Raw genomic sequence first — 19,870 nt, forward strand, 5'->3', positions numbered from 1 at the left:
ATGATTTCTCTTCCTGTATTTCAGAGTAAAGACTGAAGTGACAAATGGAAGCATGTTTAAAAAACGCAATGTGAGAGAGACGTTGAGGTCCTTAGAAGTTACCCTGGGTTTTTCTGTCACCCTGCTAGATGTTACACACCTTGTTATTGGACTGATTTCTACTGCTGGACTACTCCTGCGGAGAGTAACAATACTCTTACTAATTAGCTTTCTGTATAATATTGGTGACGCTGAGCACGTTTCCAAGGCTACCGTCTGTCGGGCAGTCAGGAATGTTACAGTTGCACTGAAACGTCTCGTGTACTCGTTTGTGGTGTTCCCCGGTCATAGACCCACAAGATTTATCAAAGAGGGATGCCACAAAATTGCAGGTATCAGGATGACCAAAACTTAATTCATGATGTGGTGATACTTGAACTACTACTTAAATTTTACATTTATTTTCAGGGTTCCCAGGCGTGATTGGCTGTACAGATGGCACTCACATTCCAATCATTGCTCCTCCAGTAAATGAAGGAGACTATATGAACAGGAAGTCTTTCCACAGCATTAATGTACAGGTACATGGTTCCCTGTAGCATTTCAAACTAACAAATTATTTCATTATAGTAATGGATGCTAATTTGTGTTCTCTGCACTGTGAAGATCATATGTGATGCTGCCAACATTATCACAAATGTGGAAGCCAAGTGGCCAGGCTCTGTCCATGACTCACAAATATTCCGTGAATGTACACTGAGCACAAAATTTGGACATGGTGAGTTGAGAATACTTTAAAATATATAAAGACCAATTGCTTCAGGGACATTTGAACTGAAGTGTACCCTTCTGTCTTAGGAGAGTTCACTGGCTACTTGCTTGGTGATAGGGGGTATCCATGTTTACCCTATTTGCTTACCCCTTACCCTGACCCTGAACCGGGCCCACAGCAGCGATATAATCTGGCTAATTGCAGGACAAGAGCCAGAATTGAAATGACTATCGGAATGCTTAAGGCCCGGTTCCAGTGCCTGCAAAGACTCAGGGTCACCCCAGAAAGGGCATGTGACATTATTGTGGCATGTGTGATTCTTCACAACATTGCCACAATTAGAGGAGAACAGTGTCCTTCTGAACCAAACATCAGCAGTGATCCAAACCATGAACATCCTGACCCTCCCACGGACATACAAGATGGAAGCGCAGTCAGAGACACCATATGTCACAATCATTTCTTTTGACCCATCACCTCAACATGTTGAAAGAAGAATAAACCGATTTTTTTGTTCAACTGGCTTTATTGGTCGCCTGTGTTTCCTGTACACAAAGTATTAAAAGATGTAAACCTCATAAAGTGTCTCTGTTGCTTCCTCCTCTGTAACAGCTGTCAATGTTTCTTCATTATTTTCCTGTAGTAAAGAAATAGACAACATTGCTGTTCTACTGTACACTCATATAATCTGTGGAGTATTACTCACAACTGCATGTTGGTCTGGCTCAACAGGAGGCTGCACCAGATGCAGTACACCATCACCATCAACTGATAGAATATGAGGTTTATACAGGTCACTTATAACTTACAAGGGACCAAATGGCAATTAACAAACATACCAGTCACCTTACACTTCATTGTCATTATGCTCTCAAAGACAACCAAGACTGAGGGAAGGCAAAATCAGTCGGAAAATAACTTCACTACAAAATAATCCATTATGGTAAAGAGTTTATCAAATGAATGTGTCGCACTGCAAAGGTGACTGTGAAGAAAGGATGTATGCACATCATGTATTATTTTGAATTTACCCCTTATGTAGGCACTTGTGTCTTGCGGGGTTATTGACTCAGAGGATGTCCCCGCAGAGATGCCTTCGGCCACAGGGCGCCCACTGTTTTGGCTGAGGGCCAACTGCTGAGCCTCTGTGAGTGGTGGTGGTGGAGGACCCCCACCTGTTTTTCGGGCCTCCGCTTTTTTTCTGTTGGCTATAACAGGTCACATTTGAGCATACAGAGTAAGCAAATATGTACTTGTAATGTGCTCAGATAATTTCAATAAGTGCTTACAGAAAGGAAATTAATGTAGCCTCTAACTGCAATTGATTTACATGGGACAAACAGACCAAGCACTATGGCTCATAATACAATTACACCTTACCTGTTTGGACTATATTTTTATATTTCATTTTTACTTGCTGCCAGGAACGTTTGGGGCCTGTTGGGTTGCACCTGCGCTCACATCACATCACAAAATAAAATGTATAAAATAACAAATAAAATAACATATGATAAAATAACGTGTTAAATGGGTGGAAATCCCTCGATCAATGTTTATATTAACACTCACGCATTGACTCTGTCGGCTATGTTTTGCCATGCATGCTCTCTTTCTTTTGCAGCTGAGCCTGTGTTACTTTTTTCCGCGGAATTTGCATGTTATCGGCATATGCTGCCATCAGAATTTCGGCCTCAAGCGCTGTGAAATACATTGACCGCGCCTTCTTTCCCTCCGTCTCCATGGTGACTCGCTTAATCTGTGCTCCGCTTATCAGGGCTTTATGTATCCTCGTCCGCGCGCTTCACTTGGGGTTAAAGCAACTCCGCGTTGACTGAACTAATTGTTATCAGCCTTTCTGAAACCGAATATTCCGAGTTGGACAGTTCGGGGTTACTCAACCCTGCGTTTGTTTTCATTCAAAGGCTTTATGGTTTTTCCTTTAATACCTGGTGGGCCGGTCTCCAGTCAAAATGCCCGGGACCATTTTTTGTCCCAGTCCAGCCCTGGTGTCAGATCTGCATGCAGTGTCAATGAGACGATCAACAACAGATCAGACAAAACACTCAGGCGGACACTCCTCTGTAGAAGGAAAGATGGAAAGTGTGAGGTAATCAGTGCACAACATCACTTTGTATTTCAGGCTGTTTTTATATAGAACTTCAGCACCAATGTAAAAGTTCTGGTTTGAGGAAGATGAAGAACATTTTCAGGAAGGATGCCGTCTGCAAGCAGAGCTGCTTGAACCTCAGCGCTGAGGTCCAGACTACTTCCTGTGAAGCCACGTGATGTAAATCTGCTGCTGTAACTTCACAGTTTACTGAAGCTAAATGCAACGTTACCATATAATCTGTTTTCAACAAAGGTTTCACTCCGTCCGGTGTTGATGGAATGATTCAGGCCGTACTCGTCAGGCTTCCCGTCGACCACACGCATTTCAGTCACAAACCCCGTGACTGACAACAAGGGAAACAGCAGAAGAAAAGATGTGAAAAATACTGGATGATGATGATGGAGGATTAACCGCGGTGGCTAAACTGTTTCCTGTCTTTGTGGGCGTACTCACAGGGAAGTTTCCAGGCACGTCAGTCTTGGTGGCTAAAGTCTCCATTTTCCAACATGTATCGCTACAGGTGCAAAGACACAACATTAATCATCAGTGTAAATATTTTAATGCTGTCCAAACGGTGTTTGCTTTGTCTGTCCTCTCGCACTCACAGAGGAAACGAGGACGCCACCCATCTTCAGTTGGCTCAACCATGGCCGGACTTCCTGTTGGCTTTGTGACAGCAAACCACTTGAAATGAGAGCAAACTGCAGTCAAGCACCACTTACAGCAACCTGTGGACACGCAAATGGAAAGCACTGAGAATCATACAGAAGCATAAGAGCTGTTTATTGTAACACGTGTGTGTGTGTGTGTGTGTGTGTGTGTGTGTGTGTGTGTGTGTGTGTGTGTGTGTGTGTGTGTGTGTGTGTGTATACAATCAGGAGGGATGGGCATGATTTTAGTGTTTGAACAGTCATGAATTATCTTTAACAGCAGGTTGGTGTGCACATTAATAATACACTGATGTATGTTAGTTTGATTTATGCTATATCTGAGAAAACAATTGCAGAATTTTACATCAAAGTTTCCAAAGCTGATGTTTTGTTGTTCACACTGTTTTATATTCATATATCTGTGAAGGTTCTCAGTCATCCAGGTCATCGTAGTCAAAGGAGCTTGCAAAGAAAAGCGTCTGGACTTCTTTAAGTTGCTTGAAGACGTTTCACCTCTCATCCGAGAAGCTTCTTCAGTTCTAAGGTCAAATGGTGGAGAGTCCCAGATATAAACCTAGTGGGAGTGACCCCCCACAGAGGGACAAAAGGACCCCCTGATGATCCTCTAATCGCCTGAGCCAAGGTGTGAAACTGGGTGTGGGTCCCAATCAGCCAGAGTTTCGGGTGGGTTCATTGTGAAACCTGGCCCCACCTTATCATGCGAATTCCTGAGATCAGATGGCCCAGGATGTGAGTGGACGTTAAGGCGTCTGGGAAGGGATCTCAAAACTGGATTATAGATGGCAGAGAGTTGGTGTCGTAAACCCCGCCTCTGTTCAAAGATGGTCGCTCACAGAGGACATAGATGGCTTCTTTCACTCCTCTTTCAAACCATCTGTCCTCTCTGTCCAAAATGTGAACATTGGCATCCTCAAAGAGTGTCCTTTATCCTTAAGATGCAGATGGACTGCTGAGTCTTGTCCTGTGGAGGTGGCTCTTCTGTGTTGTGCCATGCGCTTGTGAAGTGGCTGTTTGGTCTCTCCAATGTAGAGGTCTGAGCATTCCTCGCTTCACTGTACAGCATACACCACATTGTTAAGTCTGTGTTTTGGTGTTTTGTCTTTCGGGTGAACCAGTTTGTGTCTGAGCGTGTTGTTGGGTCTGAAATGCACCGGGATGTCATGCTTGGAGAAAACTCTCCTGAGTTTTTCTGATACACCGGCTACATAGGGGATGACAATGTTGTTGCGTCTGTCCTTCTTATCCTCCTTCGCTGGTGTCTGGTCTTCTTTTCTTTGCCTCTTTGCTGACTTTAAAAACGCCCATTTAGGATAGCCGCACGTTTTGAGTGCTTCCTTTACATGTGTGTGTTCCTTCTTTTTTCCTTCAGGCTTAGAGGGAACATGTTCTGCTCGGTGGTGTAGGGTCCTAATTACTCCAAGTTTGTGTTCCAGAGGGTGATGGGAGTCAAAGAGGAGGTACTGGTCCGTGTGTGTGGGCTTCCGGTAAACTTCGATGTTGAGGTTGCCGTTCTCTTCAATGTGCACGGCGCAGTCCAGGAAAGGCAAACAGTTGTCCTTTGTGTCTTCCCTGGTGAACTTGATGTTCATCATCAACATATAAAGTCGTTCATAACAAACTGAAAGGCCGGGAGTTTAAAATGCAAACCGATGGAAGCAGCAGTAGAAGACTATAATGTCACAGAGCACACAGTGTCTATTATTGTGTAGACATTTATAAATAAGAGCTTAATAAAGATGCTTAATTTCTTAAGAAATAAACAGGTGGAGGGATCTTTATCAAAAGTGGATGTTGCATCTGTGGCTAAACCCCTGTACCCAAAAACTTTAAAAATCTAGTGTGTGTGAGGCTGTGTAAGTAAAGCTTGCCCTTCACACCCGCGTGTAACAAACCATTTGTTGGGGGTTGTGGATTTGACACCTCAGCATTGTGAAAGTGGGGAAACATGTTTCTGGCTGTGCATAAGATTCCTCCTTACAACTTAGAATCTCAGTTCTAAATGAAATTCAGATGTTTTTTTAAGTATGGCTAATGTATTAATTGACTTCTAAGGCACACACACACACACACACACACACACACACACACACACACGCGCGCACACGAACAACAACAACACCAACAAAGAGAAGAAGAAGAAGTCGTTTTACTACGCATCATAAAAACGCAATCATTCATCTTCCAACTGTATCTTTCTGTTCTGTCTTTAGAATCATTGGTTTGTGACCTTCCTTCTGTGAGGGCACACACACACACACACACACACACACACACACACACACACACACACACACACACACACACACAATTTTAAGTAGGCAATACGGTTACCATCATCCTGTCTGGTTTATTGAGTGGGTTGAGAACTGATACATAGACGACTGAATTAGTATTATTTTGGGGAACATAAGAGCAGGGTGATCAGAATCTTGCAGCCAGAGTTTAAATGAGTGAAACTGGCAGATTTTTGTTTTGTTTTGTTTTTGTTTTTGAAGTACGGGTGTTTTCTCACCTATAAGAGAAAGAACATTTTGTGACAAGTCCTAAGACCGGGCTTTTGTATTTTTTCTTTTGTTTTTCAGTTTATTTGTCATTTTTCATTTTATTTTTATTTTTTGAACAGTGCACTGATTTTTGTTTGTGAATTTCTTTTCTTTAAGCAGATCTGCACGTCGGGAAGAAAACCGTTGCGGGTGGGTTTCTCCACATTAAAATGGGCTCTGGAGAAAGCCACTTATTGGGACAAGTCCCTGTCCAAAAAGGATTCAGCAATGTAATCTGATCTAAAGTTCTTCTTTTCTTTTTGAAATGACGTCATTTTGCTGAGAGTGGAAACTAAATGCGACGACAGGTTCCACTATCAGCAAAGAAAGTAAGAATGGATGAATGAATGAATGAATGAATGGAAATAAAACAAACTGACTGACTGGTAAAAGCTGACAAGACTGACTGACTTAACACCATTGCGTGAAGTCAACCCCCACCTGACAAAGGTGTGGATGTATCTCTGTGTGTGTCTCTGTTACAGGAGCAGAAAAATGACAGCAACATCTGAGGTTGCGTGATGGTTTAACCTTTTAAATGCCATTTTTATGTTTGTGAATCTATCAGAGGTGTGTTATTCACGGGCTTGTGGTACTCACAGAAGTTACTGTGAGAAAGTGTGTACACACCTGCGCAGCGCTAACATTTGCATTTTTTCTACAGCATTGCAGTTTTTTATGTGATTTGATGATGTGGTTTTTAGCAGAACAATTGGTGGATGTTTGTTTCTTTATTACAGGTTTTGTTTTCTTTAAGAGTGCATGTAGCATTCAGCAGAAGTGGACAAGTGACATGAGAAAAACAAATAAGGGATGCAGCTTTTATGGAATATTTGAAGATGGGCTATTGAGCTCATAGTGATGAAATGGGTGGAGTGACATTGTTTAAGGGAAGTCACAGATTAAATTGTGGAATAAATTGGGATGATTCATGATTTGGGACAAATTATGGTAATAATAGTGATTTAATGATTGGAGAAAACCTGCACATGATACTTGTCTGTTATGCTGAGTACTTTATCACTTTCATGATCTATAGTTGGTTGCAAATGTGAAGTTTGATTTAGATTGTTTTAGGGAGACTGTGCAACATTCTTATGCATGTCTCATTGGGGAGTTGACACATGGCGAAAGCCGTGTGGCGAGAGGAGTGTTATTTTTTCAATTTGTAGATGTCGTGAGGTGCCAGAGGCAAAGTGGGTGTGGCTGAAGGTCTACAAACGAAAGTGGAACGAGCCCAGGTGGACGGGGGGTCCATTCGAGGTGGAGACCAGGACCTCACACGCGGTCCGACTGAAAGGGAAAGGGGAAACCTGGTACCACTGGAGCTAGTGTGCTGTAGCGGAAGAGCCTAAGAGGTCGGAAAGGCTCTCTGCAAAGGAAAAGAGGGGGAACTCGGCTGAGACCCCCCTACATGGATCCCAGCCCAGGGACAGAATAAATCCCTGATCCATGCAACGACTGAAGGGTAGTCTACCCCGGAAGTTGAAGAAAGAAGAGTAAGAGAGAATCACCCGACTCAGAAGATAAAGGTTTAAAAATAATAATAACAATAACGACGAAAACAAAAGTAAATAAAAAACAAAAAGACAAAACAAAACAAAAGAACAAGTGAGATTACATTGGACAAAAGCGATGAGAGAAATAACTAAAATGGGGTTATGGGGAAAGTGGAGAGCAATGGTAGTGTTAGGAGTGATAACTGTTGTGATTGTAACTGTGATTTTTCTTGCAAGTGAATTGCCCAGAGACAGACCTGAATCCATTCCAGCAACTCCACCATCACAGGCCACGGTGGAGCGAACCAAACGTAGTGAAACAGGTAAATCAGATGAGTGTTTGGATTATTATGGCGGTGTAGAGTTGGACTACGTTAAAGGGTCCACAATCTCGTATGCATTTGATCTTTGTGCTGTCATTAAATGCAAGGGCTTACTGAACAGTTGAGTCCAACGTCTTTAATGGCAGTACTAAATCGGATGGCGTTAGATATGTTGTTGGGATAAAAAGGGGGCGTTTGGGGATATGTATTGTACTTTCATTCCAAATAACACAGTTCCCGACAGCTCTGTGACCCGAGTTCTGGAAGGCCTAAAGACGTCCACCGCAGTGTATGAGCATTCGGGATTAGATGACCTGTTGGAAGCGTGGACGACCTCTGTCTTTGGGCAATGGAAAGATTTTATTACGTATGTCAATTATGGTTTCTTTGTCTGTTTTCATTGCAGTATTAGTGACATGTGGGTGTTGTTGTGTGCCTTGTATCAGAGCCTTGTTCGTAAGACTCATCAATCGTGCTGTGGGAGAGTCTGATACAAAGGCCGACACCATGATGCCACTTTTGGGAAATGGGGAGTCACAGTATGAAAACATTATGGTGAAAGATTTAGTTTAGTTTTATCTGCCATGGAGCAGATAAAAAAGGGGGACTTGTAGGAATGTTTAGCTTATTTTAGAGTTTAGAAATATGTTATCATAGAATGTAGAATTATTGTAGGGACACTGTTTGTAAAGTAATAAAGGCCTCACTCTCTTGTGAAGTTAGGAGTAGATTTTAGAAGGCTTCTCCCCCACTGAGTGGAAATTCCCCAGAGGATGCAAGGTAGGGGTTTATGACCTGTAGGGAGTCATCTACCCCCACAGTGTTTTAACTGTTACACACACACATCCACACGCACACTCACTCATGTGCACTCACACATACACACAGGTATGCGCACACACTCACTCACGAGCACTCACATAGACACGTGGGAACGTGCACATGTAGGCATTCACGTGCTCGTGCACATACAAACAGAGAGAGTTTGCAGCACACCGTAGAGGGGGTTTTATGATGGGGTCACTTCTATAAAGCTGACTGTAACCAACAAAGGAGTGAAGATTTTTGTAGAGGGACACCGGCCTCATCTTCCCTTCTAGAAGTGCATGCTTAAATGAAGATGAATGTAGATGAATAAAGATTTTGTGAAAATGACTACTGAGTCCGGTGCCATCTCTGGATGCTCGAGGAATAAGAAGAACCGGGGTAAAACTGAATTCTCAACAAGACACATTGAAAACCATGTTAAGAAGATCTTGTTGTTTCCTGTGGATCCGACACAGAGAGTGGACTTCAGACAGAAAGCGTGGAAGAGATTTTAGAGGCCGTGTGTGGCAACAGGAAGTTTCTGTGTGTTTGCTGATCTTACATGTGGAAAACAACACGTGATGTTTGTGAAGTCCTACAATGATCATTGTTCTCACAGCATTTTGAGTGGGAACAGTTCAAACTGGGAGTAGTGGGAGTTATTTACTGATTGAAACAAGCTGAATGTTTCTGTGACGATGAAGATCAGCAGCTCAGCTGATCAATGAACTGACATCTATCAGTCGTTTCATGAGATGAAGTCATCAGCAGACATTTGTTCTGACTGTGTGATGAATGTCAGAACGTCAGGGCTCTGCTTTAGTCACTGCTTGATGATCATTGGCTCATTGTTGAATCCAGGGCCCAGTCTGACCTCTGACCTTTGCTGCAGGTCTTCTGTGTTATCTCCACTTTCATGTCTGATCTTCTGCTGTATCGTCCAAAATAAACATCTGGATCATTTCCAACACTTCAGCAGATCTTTAGTTTGGGCAGTGCAGCACAGAATAACACATATTGTACTATACTGCCCACTTCCTGATCTTATTGGATCTGTGTGTGAGGTTGGTGAAGGAAACACATGTTTACTGAGTGAGTCGCTGCCATTAGGAACTAGTTTTTATATCACAGCCTGGAAATCACACAGGACCATTTCTGCAAGTGAAAAGTCGTCATTGGAGGAAAATGATTGTGTAGTTTTTTTTTTTGCCTGTCCCGTTTGGCTCTTTTTATTATTATTATTTTAATTATTGTCTAAAGACGAAGAAAGATGCCCAACGGATTTACTTCACCAAATGGTCCATTTGATTCACCTTTTATTGTTTATTTTATTTTCACTTGTTAAATACGGGACAGACTTGACTGGGGAAAGAAAGAGGGAAAGAAAAACAGCGGGGAAGAGGGACGGTGATAAAGGGCAAAAAACAAAAAAACCAACATAACAAACAGACAAAATATACATCCATCGATCAAAATGCATCTATCGATCACCTGTTGAGAAAGAAAAAAGAGAAAACAAGCAAAAAAAGAGAGCAACATAATAAACAACATCACGATGATCTATGGGAATATGACAGTAAATACTAAATATTAAACATTATTGTGCAGCACATAAGATCAACAGAACACAGTGTGCTTTGAGGTAGGAGCCAAAAAGGGTGTAGTTTGTGGGTGTGATCACCCGTGTGTACACCTGTGAGCATGGACGCGCTTGTTTTTAAAAGGTTTTCATGTAATGATCTGCTAGAGGGTGTGGGGGGGCCACAGCCCCGTCCTCCAGGGCATGAAGCAGGTATGGAGGAGATCAAAACTCCAGACATCCAGAGGCCCCCAGAACACAAGAGACCAAGGAAGACCCACAGAGGGGCAGCCGCGCCACTGTCCCGGAAAGAGCTGAGGAGAGTCCCAGATGAGGGCTCATTCAGCAGCCGCGGAGCAGAAGTCAGGGGGAGTTGCAGTGACGCGCCCGTGAGCTCCGCCGGCAGCCAGCCGTGCCTGAGTGACCGAGCCCCAGGCCGAGAGGCCGGGGGCACCCCCACCTCCGAAGTGGCCCGAGCGAGCCCCAGGCTCCAGGCCCCGATAAGCGGCCGCCAAGGAGTGAGCCGGTGTGTACCTGGACGCCCATCCCCAGACACAAAGGACCACCAACGCACCGACACCTGAGGGAGTCCGCCACTGGCAGGGGAAGTGGTGGTGGGGCGTCTGATACCCAACCTGACATATAGACACAGACATACAGGCACACACAGACACAAACATCCATTCCCACCCTCATGCTCTCATATGCACTTACTCCACACTCAACCGACGTGGAGACAGACATAAAGAGACGCTGTACACACGATCACACTCCCCAAGCGTACTCTACAAACCGGGTCTAGGTACCCTTGCCCCTGGAGGGGGGAACTGCACCCAGACCCAGGTGGTGTTACCCTTTTCCCTGCGGTGGGGAGAGGCATATATATATATATATATATACAGTGTTGGGGAGTAATGGAATACATGCACCGCCGTTATGTATTTAAAATACAAAATATCAAAGTCAAAGTCAACTTTATTTGTCGATTCTGCCACATGTACAGGACATACGGAGAATAGAAATTGCGTTACTCTTCAATCCCTAGATAAATAGCAAATGAACATTTAAATATATTTAAATATAAAAGTGATTAAAAAATGCAAGTAAAATAATTAAAAAGTAAAAATTTAAATAAATACAATTTTACATATAACAAGAAAGCTGTATAATATACAATATAATGGGTAAGTGACATTGAGTGTAAACCAGGCAGAGTAGTGCAAATAGGCAAATAGTGCAAATGGAGATTTAGTAGTGTACGGTAAGAGAAAGTGTAACAACAAAGTCTTATGAGGTAATGGCAGTCCAATGCTCCACAAAGTGACTGGTAACTGGTGCAGGCCAGTGAGTGAGTCAGAGAGTGTGCGTGTTTGTGTGTGTGTGACAGAGTTCAGTGAGACCGTGGAGGAGAGAGGGGAGAGGGGGCAGAATCGGGAGGGAGTTAAGCTTCCTGACAGCCTGATGGATGAAGCTGTCCTTCAGCCTGCTGGTCCTGGCCTGGAGACTCCGCAGTCTCCTCCCCGACGGCAGCAGCTTGAAGAAGCTTTGCATTGGGTGTGTGGGATCAGCCGCTATGCAAAGGGCTTTTTTAGTGAGACGGGTGCTGTAAATGTCCTGGAGGGAGGGGAGAGAGACACCAATGATCCTCTCTGCAGCTCTCACTATGCGTTGGAGGGTTCTATGACAGGACGCATTGCAGGCTCCAAACCACACAGTGATGCAGCTCGACAGGATCCTCTCGATGGTGCCTCTGTAGAAAGTGTACATGATGGGGGCTGGTGCTCCTGCTCTTCTTAGTTTGCGGAGAAAGAAGAGACGCTGCTGTGATTTCTTGGCCAGTGCTGTGGTGTTGTACGTCCAGGAGAGATCCTCTGTGATGTGCACACCCAAGAACTTGGTGCTGCTCACTCTCTCCACAGACGCTCCGTCAATGGTCAGAGGAGCATGTTGGGTGTGCATTCTCCTGAAGTCCACAACAATTTCCTTCGTCTTCTCCACGTTCAGAGAGAGATTGTTGTCAGCACACCACGTGGCCAGGCGTCTCACCTCACTTCTGTAGTCGGTCTCATCCCTGTTGCTAATGAGACCCACCACCGTTGTGTCGTCCGCAAACTTGATGAAGAGGTTGGAGCTGTATGATGGAGTGCAGTCATGGGTCAGCAGAGTGAAGAGGAGGGGGCTCAGCACACATCCCTGCGGGGCCCCCGTGTTTAAAATGATGGTGCTGGATGTATTACTGCCAACCCGTACTGCTTGAGGTCTTCCGGTGAGGAAATCCAACAGCCAGTTGCACAGTGAGGTGTTGAGCCCCAGCTGGACCAGTTTTTGAATGAGCTGTTGGGGGATTATGGTGTTGAATGCTGAACTGAAATCTATGAACAGCATTCGAACATATGAGTCATTTTTGTCCAGGTGTGTGAGTGCCGAGTGGAGTGCAGTGGAGATGGCATCATCGGTTGAGCGGTTGGGCCGATAGGCAAACTGGAAGGGATCCAGGGAGGGGGGCAGGACAGTCTTGATGTGTTGCATGACTAGTCGTTCGAAGCACTTCATCAGGATGGGAGTAAGTGCAACAGGACGGTAGTCATTAAAGCAGGAGGGAGATGACTTTTTTGGAACCGGAATGATTGTGGTGGCTTTAAAACATGTGGGGACGACAGCCTGGATGAGTGATATGTTGAAGATGTCTGTGAAGACATCAGTGAGTTCCACTGCACAGTCTCTCAGTACACGACCAGGAATGTTGTCAGGACCCGGAGCTTTACGTGCATTGATCCTGCTGAGGGATCTCCTCACGCTGTCCGGTGACAGAGTCATCACCTGGTCACCAGGAGGGGGTGGGGTCTTCTGTGCAGTGGTGCTGTTTTGGACTTCAAAGCGAGCAAAGAAAGTGTTCAGCTCGTTCAGCAGGGGGATAGTGCTATCACAGGTCTGTGGTGGGGGCTTGTAATCTGTGATGGTCTGAATGCCCCGCCACAGGCTCCGTGAGTCTCTGCTGTCTTTGAAGTGATGAGATATTTTCCTGGAGTACTGTCTCTTAGCCTCTCTGATGCCACGGGAAAGGTTGGCCCTAGCTGTCCTCAGGCTTGCCTCGTCTCCAACTCTGAAGGCAACATTCCGAGCTTTCAGCAGCCTGTAGACCTCTCCTGTCATCCATGGTTTTTGATTGGCCCGGACAGTTATGGTTTTCGTGACTGTTACATCCTCAATACACTTGTTGATGTAGGCAGTAACAGTCTCTGCGTACTCCTGGAGGTCAGTGGTGTTGTTGTAGGTGGCAGCCTGCTTAAACATGTTCCAGTCTGTAGTATTAAAGCAGTCCTGTAGAGCCTCTGAAGACCCCTCTGGCCACACTTGTATCCGCTTACGAACCGGTTTGGTCACTTTAACGAGCGGTCTGTAAGCAGGCATTAGCATGACAGTGATATGGTCTGAGGCGCCGAGGTGGGGGAGGGGAAAAGCTTTGTAAGCTCCTCTCTGGGTGGTGTAAACAAAGTCCAGTGTGTTATTTCCCCTTGTTGGAAAGTCTATGTGTTGTTGTATTTTTGGAAACACGCACTTTAAGTCTGCATGATTGAAATCCCCAGCCAGGATGAGAAAAGCATCAGGATGGGCTGTCTGCTGCTCACTGATGTGCTGGTACAGTTCATTCAGTGCCTCACTCCTGTTGTTGACATTGGAGGAGGGAGGGATGTACACAGCGCACAGGAGTATGGCTGTATATTCCCTCGGTAGATAGAATGGCCGGCACTTAATAACCATTAACTCCAGCACTGGTGAGCAGTGTTTGCAGACCGCAACAGCATCGCGACACCAGGCATCATTGATGTAAACACAAAGTCCTCCCCCGCGGGTCTTACCTCCCGCGACGATGACTCTGTCAGCACGGTAGCATGTTAGCTGGTCGAGCTGAATGGCGCGGTCCGGGACACTGTCGCTGAGCCATGTTTCCGTGAACACAAAAGCACAGCAGTCCTTTACATTCCTTTGAGATGAACGTAGCAGTCGGATGTCGTCCAGTTTATTTTCTAGCGAGCGTACGTTGGCCAGAACGATAGAGGGGATGGCGGGTTTGTGTGGGCTAGCCGCTAGCCTAGCTCGGATGCCACCGCGCTTACCCCTCTTCTGCTTCCTCTCACACCGCTTGAGGCGCATCCATTGTGGGCGAAGTGCGGGAGTGGGGGTCGGTGATTGAGTAGGCCTTCGGAGCAGACCCAGATCTTTCAGCTTCTCGGTGTCCACAGAGTTTAACTTAAAAAGTTTGTTTCTGCCGATGTCGAGAAGAAGTGTTCGGGCATATCCTCGCTTGCACACAGATAGACGCGACAAAGACTTACAAAAACACTGCAACTTACAGGACGAAAAACACGAAAAAGTAGTTTGTTCGGGAGAGAGAGAAGCCGCTGCGTGTGCACGCGCCGCCATGTTGGATCAAAAAAAAAAAAAAAAAAAAAAAAAAAAAATATGAGTAACTGTATTCCGTTACAGTTACCGTTTAAAAAGGTGGCATTTAGAATACAGTTACTTTGTTGAAGTAAATGGATTACACGGCGGTACTTCCCTGTTTCATATTGTGGCGGTCAGGACAATTTGGGTTTTGTTTGACAGCTGTGATGTTCTTATGTTCTAGGTGGCAGCATTACGGTTGCCATGGTTAGAGGGTGATGCTCTCTCTCTCTCTGCATGTTTCCTGGGTGAGAGAGCGCCTTTTTGTTTTTTTTGTTGTTGTTGTTGTGCTAAGCTAACAGGCAGAATATAAATAAATAAAATAAAATATCCTGGCTATAACAGTTTGGGTCAAATTGCAGATGTTCCAGATGTTCTGAGTCTGTCTGTGTTTCATGTTAACATGTAGATGTTGGACCAAAGTGAAGCTTTTTGATGTGACTGCAGGAATGTGAAGTGTAACTCTGAGCTGTAGGAAATGAAACTAAACGGACTTTTTCTCCTTTATTTATAGGAAAGTGTAGGAGAGCAACAGATGAACAAGCGTTACTGTAACAGGAAACATCAGAGGACCTTTATGTTCATCATCATCACTGTTTCCTTGTTCTGTCACAAACACACAACACTTCCTGCTCTCTCTCTGATGGATCTGATTGGCTGTTTCATTCACAGGAGGTCAGGGCGTCACACAAACAGCTTTAACTGCACAACGACACACTTTAAATCATCTACAGACAAACCTGTGTGTTTGATTTATGAAGAAATAATAAAGACGTGTGTACAGCTGTCCATGAAGCAGCTTCTCACACAAACTCTGACACTTCAGCCACTTTAATTCCTGCAAAGCTGCGTAATAAAGAGCTGTGACTGCTATGAGCTGCTGATGATGACTGCATGAAGCTCTCAGCTGAAGCTTCTTTCATTTATTTTAATGTTAATGTCGCCTTTTTAAGCCTGTGTGAGGATTTTAATGACACACATTAAAGGAGCTTCTTTGATTAGAACCAAATTCATGTTGATTTTCAGCCTGAAATGATAAAAACTTTAATAATTCTGTTTATAATCATCAACCTGGAGACTAATGAAAAGTATAATAGTGAAAAAAAGCCTTTATTATTTGAGTAATGCCTGAATCTGCTCAGAGACGGAGACAACACAGAGGTGTTGATGACAGTTTGACATTAACTGAATTAAAAACAAAGTGCTCTTATTGTGAAAATCTGCCTCCTACTTCTTTAAATCATTTTTATGTATTTTTTAACCTCACAGTGAAACACTGAGGCATTAATCTGACACAGTTTGATCAGCAGCTGTGTTTTCACTGACGTTTCACTTTGATTTGTTCAGACTGAGCAGAGAGGATCGGTTCTCTGTGTGCGCACTGCTGAGAAACACAAGCTCATTTCTGCTGTTTCATGAAAAGTGTTATGGAGGAACAAGAAGTTCAGCCTCTAAACTCTCAGCGTGAGGACTGAGTGAAGAGTTTCAGAGCAGAGAGTTTTGGCTCACAGCTTTTAGCGTCTACACAAAGAGACGATTACGCACTTGATCTGAGAACATCTCCACCTCCTACAAACAAACTCTCCTACGAGCAGCTGTCACAACCACAACAGGCAGAAGACTGGATTTCTTCAGGTCAGATTTCCTGCAGTTTGCATAAATTGTGTGTCACAGACTTTGTAGTTCACATTTGTGTGACTCGTTTAAATCTTCTCCTCCTGAAAGTGAAACTCTTACAAACACATCAGGCCACAACCTGCTGCAGGTTAATGATTGATCTGAAGGCAGCTGACCTTTGAGCAGGAACTTGTGAGTCTTTTATTGTGTTTAGCACTGCCAAGTGCTGGCCTCTGCTTCCACCATCACATTTACACTGGTAGGTTCAGCACTGCTGCCTGCTTCAGACTGAATCCAGCAGCACAAAGACACAAGTTAATAAAATCAGCATCTATTCCTTTATCACTGCTTTGTTACAGAGGAGAACAACGCTCCAGTAACGCGTAATTCGATTATTTTTTTGAAGTAACGAGTAAAGTAAGGGATTACTATTGCAAAAACAGTAATTAGATTACCGTTACTTTCCCGTAGGAACGCTGCGTTACTGCGTTACTAAAACCGTGATTTTTTTGCGAGAATGTCTTCTGTTTGGAGTCAAGTTAGTGTTTTGTGTCTTTGTTTGAGGCCTGATGTCGAGCAGAGGTGTGTGTAACTGCACTGCTCTGTTATATGTGTGAAGTGTGTGCTTCTCTTCAGCATCATCTTTGTCACTGCTGATTCCTTTGTGTCATCATGTGTTGAGAAGAGAGAACAGTTATAACGGAGGAGCAAAAGGAAGCCCTGAAATCTGCATCAACAAGGAAGTGTTGGCTCACCAGTGATCCCAGCACAGCCACTGGTTTGGCTCCAGTTGTTCTAGATTCAATGATGTTGTTGCTACAGATACATGTCAGCATCTTTATTGAATTTTATATGAAGCAGAAATGGTGTCATTAGGAGAAGAAGAGGAGAACAAGTCCGGCGAGGAGGCAGCAGCTCTTAAAGATGAAACAGCAGCTCAGCCCTGAGCTCAGAGAGCTGCACATGAAAAAGCTCCTCAAGCAGATCCTGTCAGAGGTTTGTCATCAACAGGAGGAACTGTTCACATCATAGGATGAAGATGCTGTCAGCTGGATGAAGAAGGTTATTTAATGCAAACGTTCACACTGAAGTCAAATTGTTGTCGTGTTGAACAGATTCATGTACTGATCGTCTCCAGAATGTTAGAAGAGCTTCAATGAATCATTAGAAACAACTTACAGCTGCACAGCTGTGTCAAACACATCTGTGTGTCATTGTGGGATTGTTGTGTTTCTACATGTGACACACGTCTAAAACATGCACACAATCTGAACACAAACAGGGACTCATGTGTTCCCACAGCCAGATGCTGAGAGCCATTTCCTTGTAGTCCTGTGTCTACATACATGAACCATTAGATGTTATTGGAATGATTGTCAGCTCTGATAGTTTCATGTGTGTTTAGCTGGACGCTGTTTGATCCTCGACATGTTTAAAGGTGTCCAGTCCTGAGACACTGGGGCTGGAAACAGCTGTGATGTCATTGGACTGTCACACAGACAGAAGTGCATGAAGTGAGCAGCCGAGGAGCCGCTGATGTTTTGGATTCAACAGCATTTGAAAGGTCGACACAGACACATTTGCACACAGAAAGCTGAATCTGTCATATGCCACAGTGAACTCACTGTTCAGTGTTTTTCAGGAAGCTTCTTAACTGCCTCTGCTGCCAAACAAGCAGCTGATGTCCTTGAGAAGAAGCTGAAGAAGTCTTCAACAACAAATACAGGATACCAAAATACCAAAAAGTTCTACTTTGGTTTCATCTGACCACATGACATTCTCCCAATCCTCTGCTGTATCATCCATGTGCTCTCTGGCAAACTTCAGACGGGCCTGGACATGCACTGGCTTCAGCAGCGGAACACGTCTGGCACTGCGGGATTTGATTCCCTGCCGTTGTAGTGTGTTACTGATGGTGACCTTTGTTACTTTGGTCCCAGCTCTCTGCAGGTCATTCACCAGGTCCCCCCGTGTGGTTCTGGGATCTTTGCTCACCGTTCTCATGATCATTTTGACCCCACGGGATGAGATCTTGCGTGGCGCCCCAGATCGTGGGAGATTATCAGTGGTCTTGTATGTCTTCCATTTTCTGATGATTGCTCCCACAGTTGATTTCTTCACACCAAGCTGCTTGCCTATTGTAGATTCACTCTTCCCAGTCTGGTGCAGGTCTACAATACTTTTCCTGGTGTCCTTCGAAAGCTCTTTGGTCTTGGCCATGGCGGCGTTTGGAGTCTGACTGTTTGAGGCTGTGGACAGGTGTCTTTTATACAGATGATGAGTTCAAACAGGTGCCATTCATACAGGTAACGAGTGGGGGACAGAAAAGCGTCTTACAGAAGACGTTACAGGTCTGTGAGAGCCAGAGATTTTCCATGTTTGAGGTGACCAAATACTTATTTTCCACCCTGATTTACGGATAAATTCTTTACAAATCCTACCATGTGAATTCATGGATTTTTTTCTCACATTCTGTCTCTCACAGTTGAAGTGTACCTCTGGTGCAAATTACTGACCTCTGTCATCATTTTAAGTGGGGGAACTTGCACAATCGGTGGCTGACTAAATACTTTTTTGCCCCACTGTATGTATGTATGTATATATATATATATATATATATATATATATAAATTTTTTTTTTTTTTTTTTTTTTTTTTAGATACATAGTTTTTTGTTGCCTTGTGGTTCCAAGCGCTGTCACCAATCTTTGCATTTTGTTATTATCTCATGACACTTGTTTAATCAGCTACCATCTCTCCTGTGGACTTTTTAATGTCTACAGTCTCAGACCAACACAGCCCTGCCCTTCCCATATTAGATTCTTGATGAATGTGTGTTGTTGTTATTCAGCCTGGTTCAATGTGCCCCTTTTTAACTTTGAGCACCCGCCCCTTTAAACCTCTCTGCACAGCCCTGCACTGAACTCACTATCTTCTCCCTCTAACAGCCTCCACATGTTCTCACTGTAATTTCCCCTCATGAATGAATTTATGCTGCACTAATGTGAATGTTTGCAGGGAAATCAAACGCATTTCACACGCAGTACTCGAGCTGACTTACCTTTGTTTGAATGACGACTTGTACGCGCTGACTCCACAGATAAGGTACGAGAATATGTCAGGCTACGTCTTCAGGGTTTCTACTCCACGGCCGTATTTCATACGGGTCCACATTTCCACTGCACGCTATTTTCTGCAAGTACCGCCGCTTCGCCTCTGGACGCAACCGGTCTCTATACAGTCCGTTCTCTTTTGAGCTGCTTTTAAGCATCTTGTAATCGTCGTTCCAACACAGTGTGTTTGTTTTGATTCGTAGACCTCGAAAATGGTGCCGCGCTCCCACAATGCATTGCGGCGTGACGTCAACTCCAAAGCCCTATAGAACATGTTCTTTTTCATTGTCAAAATTATCAGGAATAAAGAAGAAAACTGATTCAAAACCTGTGGAACCTGCCAAAAAAAACAAGTTTTACTGCAAAGGATTTCTAGATGTGAAGGTTTTGTGGCTTTTTTCAGTTTCTAAAA

At 44.2% G+C, this 19,870-nt stretch overlaps 2 protein-coding genes across 2 annotated transcripts in view; both read left to right on the forward strand.

Annotated features, from left to right (window-relative positions):
* The window catches only part of LOC309702206 (protein NLRC3-like), a 361,701-nt gene that overhangs the window by 241,854 nt on the left and 99,977 nt on the right, over window positions 1-19,870 (forward strand). The window lies entirely within an intron of this gene.
* LOC309702415 (NACHT, LRR and PYD domains-containing protein 12-like) overlaps window positions 1-19,870 on the forward strand; it is a 325,943-nt gene that overhangs the window by 39,929 nt on the left and 266,144 nt on the right. The gene's annotated exons all lie outside the window — the stretch shown is intronic.

The sequence above is a fragment of the Aulonocara stuartgranti genome, assembly GCF_965226115.1.
Source record: "Aulonocara stuartgranti genome assembly, chromosome: 3".
NCBI lineage: Eukaryota > Metazoa > Chordata > Actinopteri > Cichliformes > Cichlidae > Aulonocara > Aulonocara stuartgranti.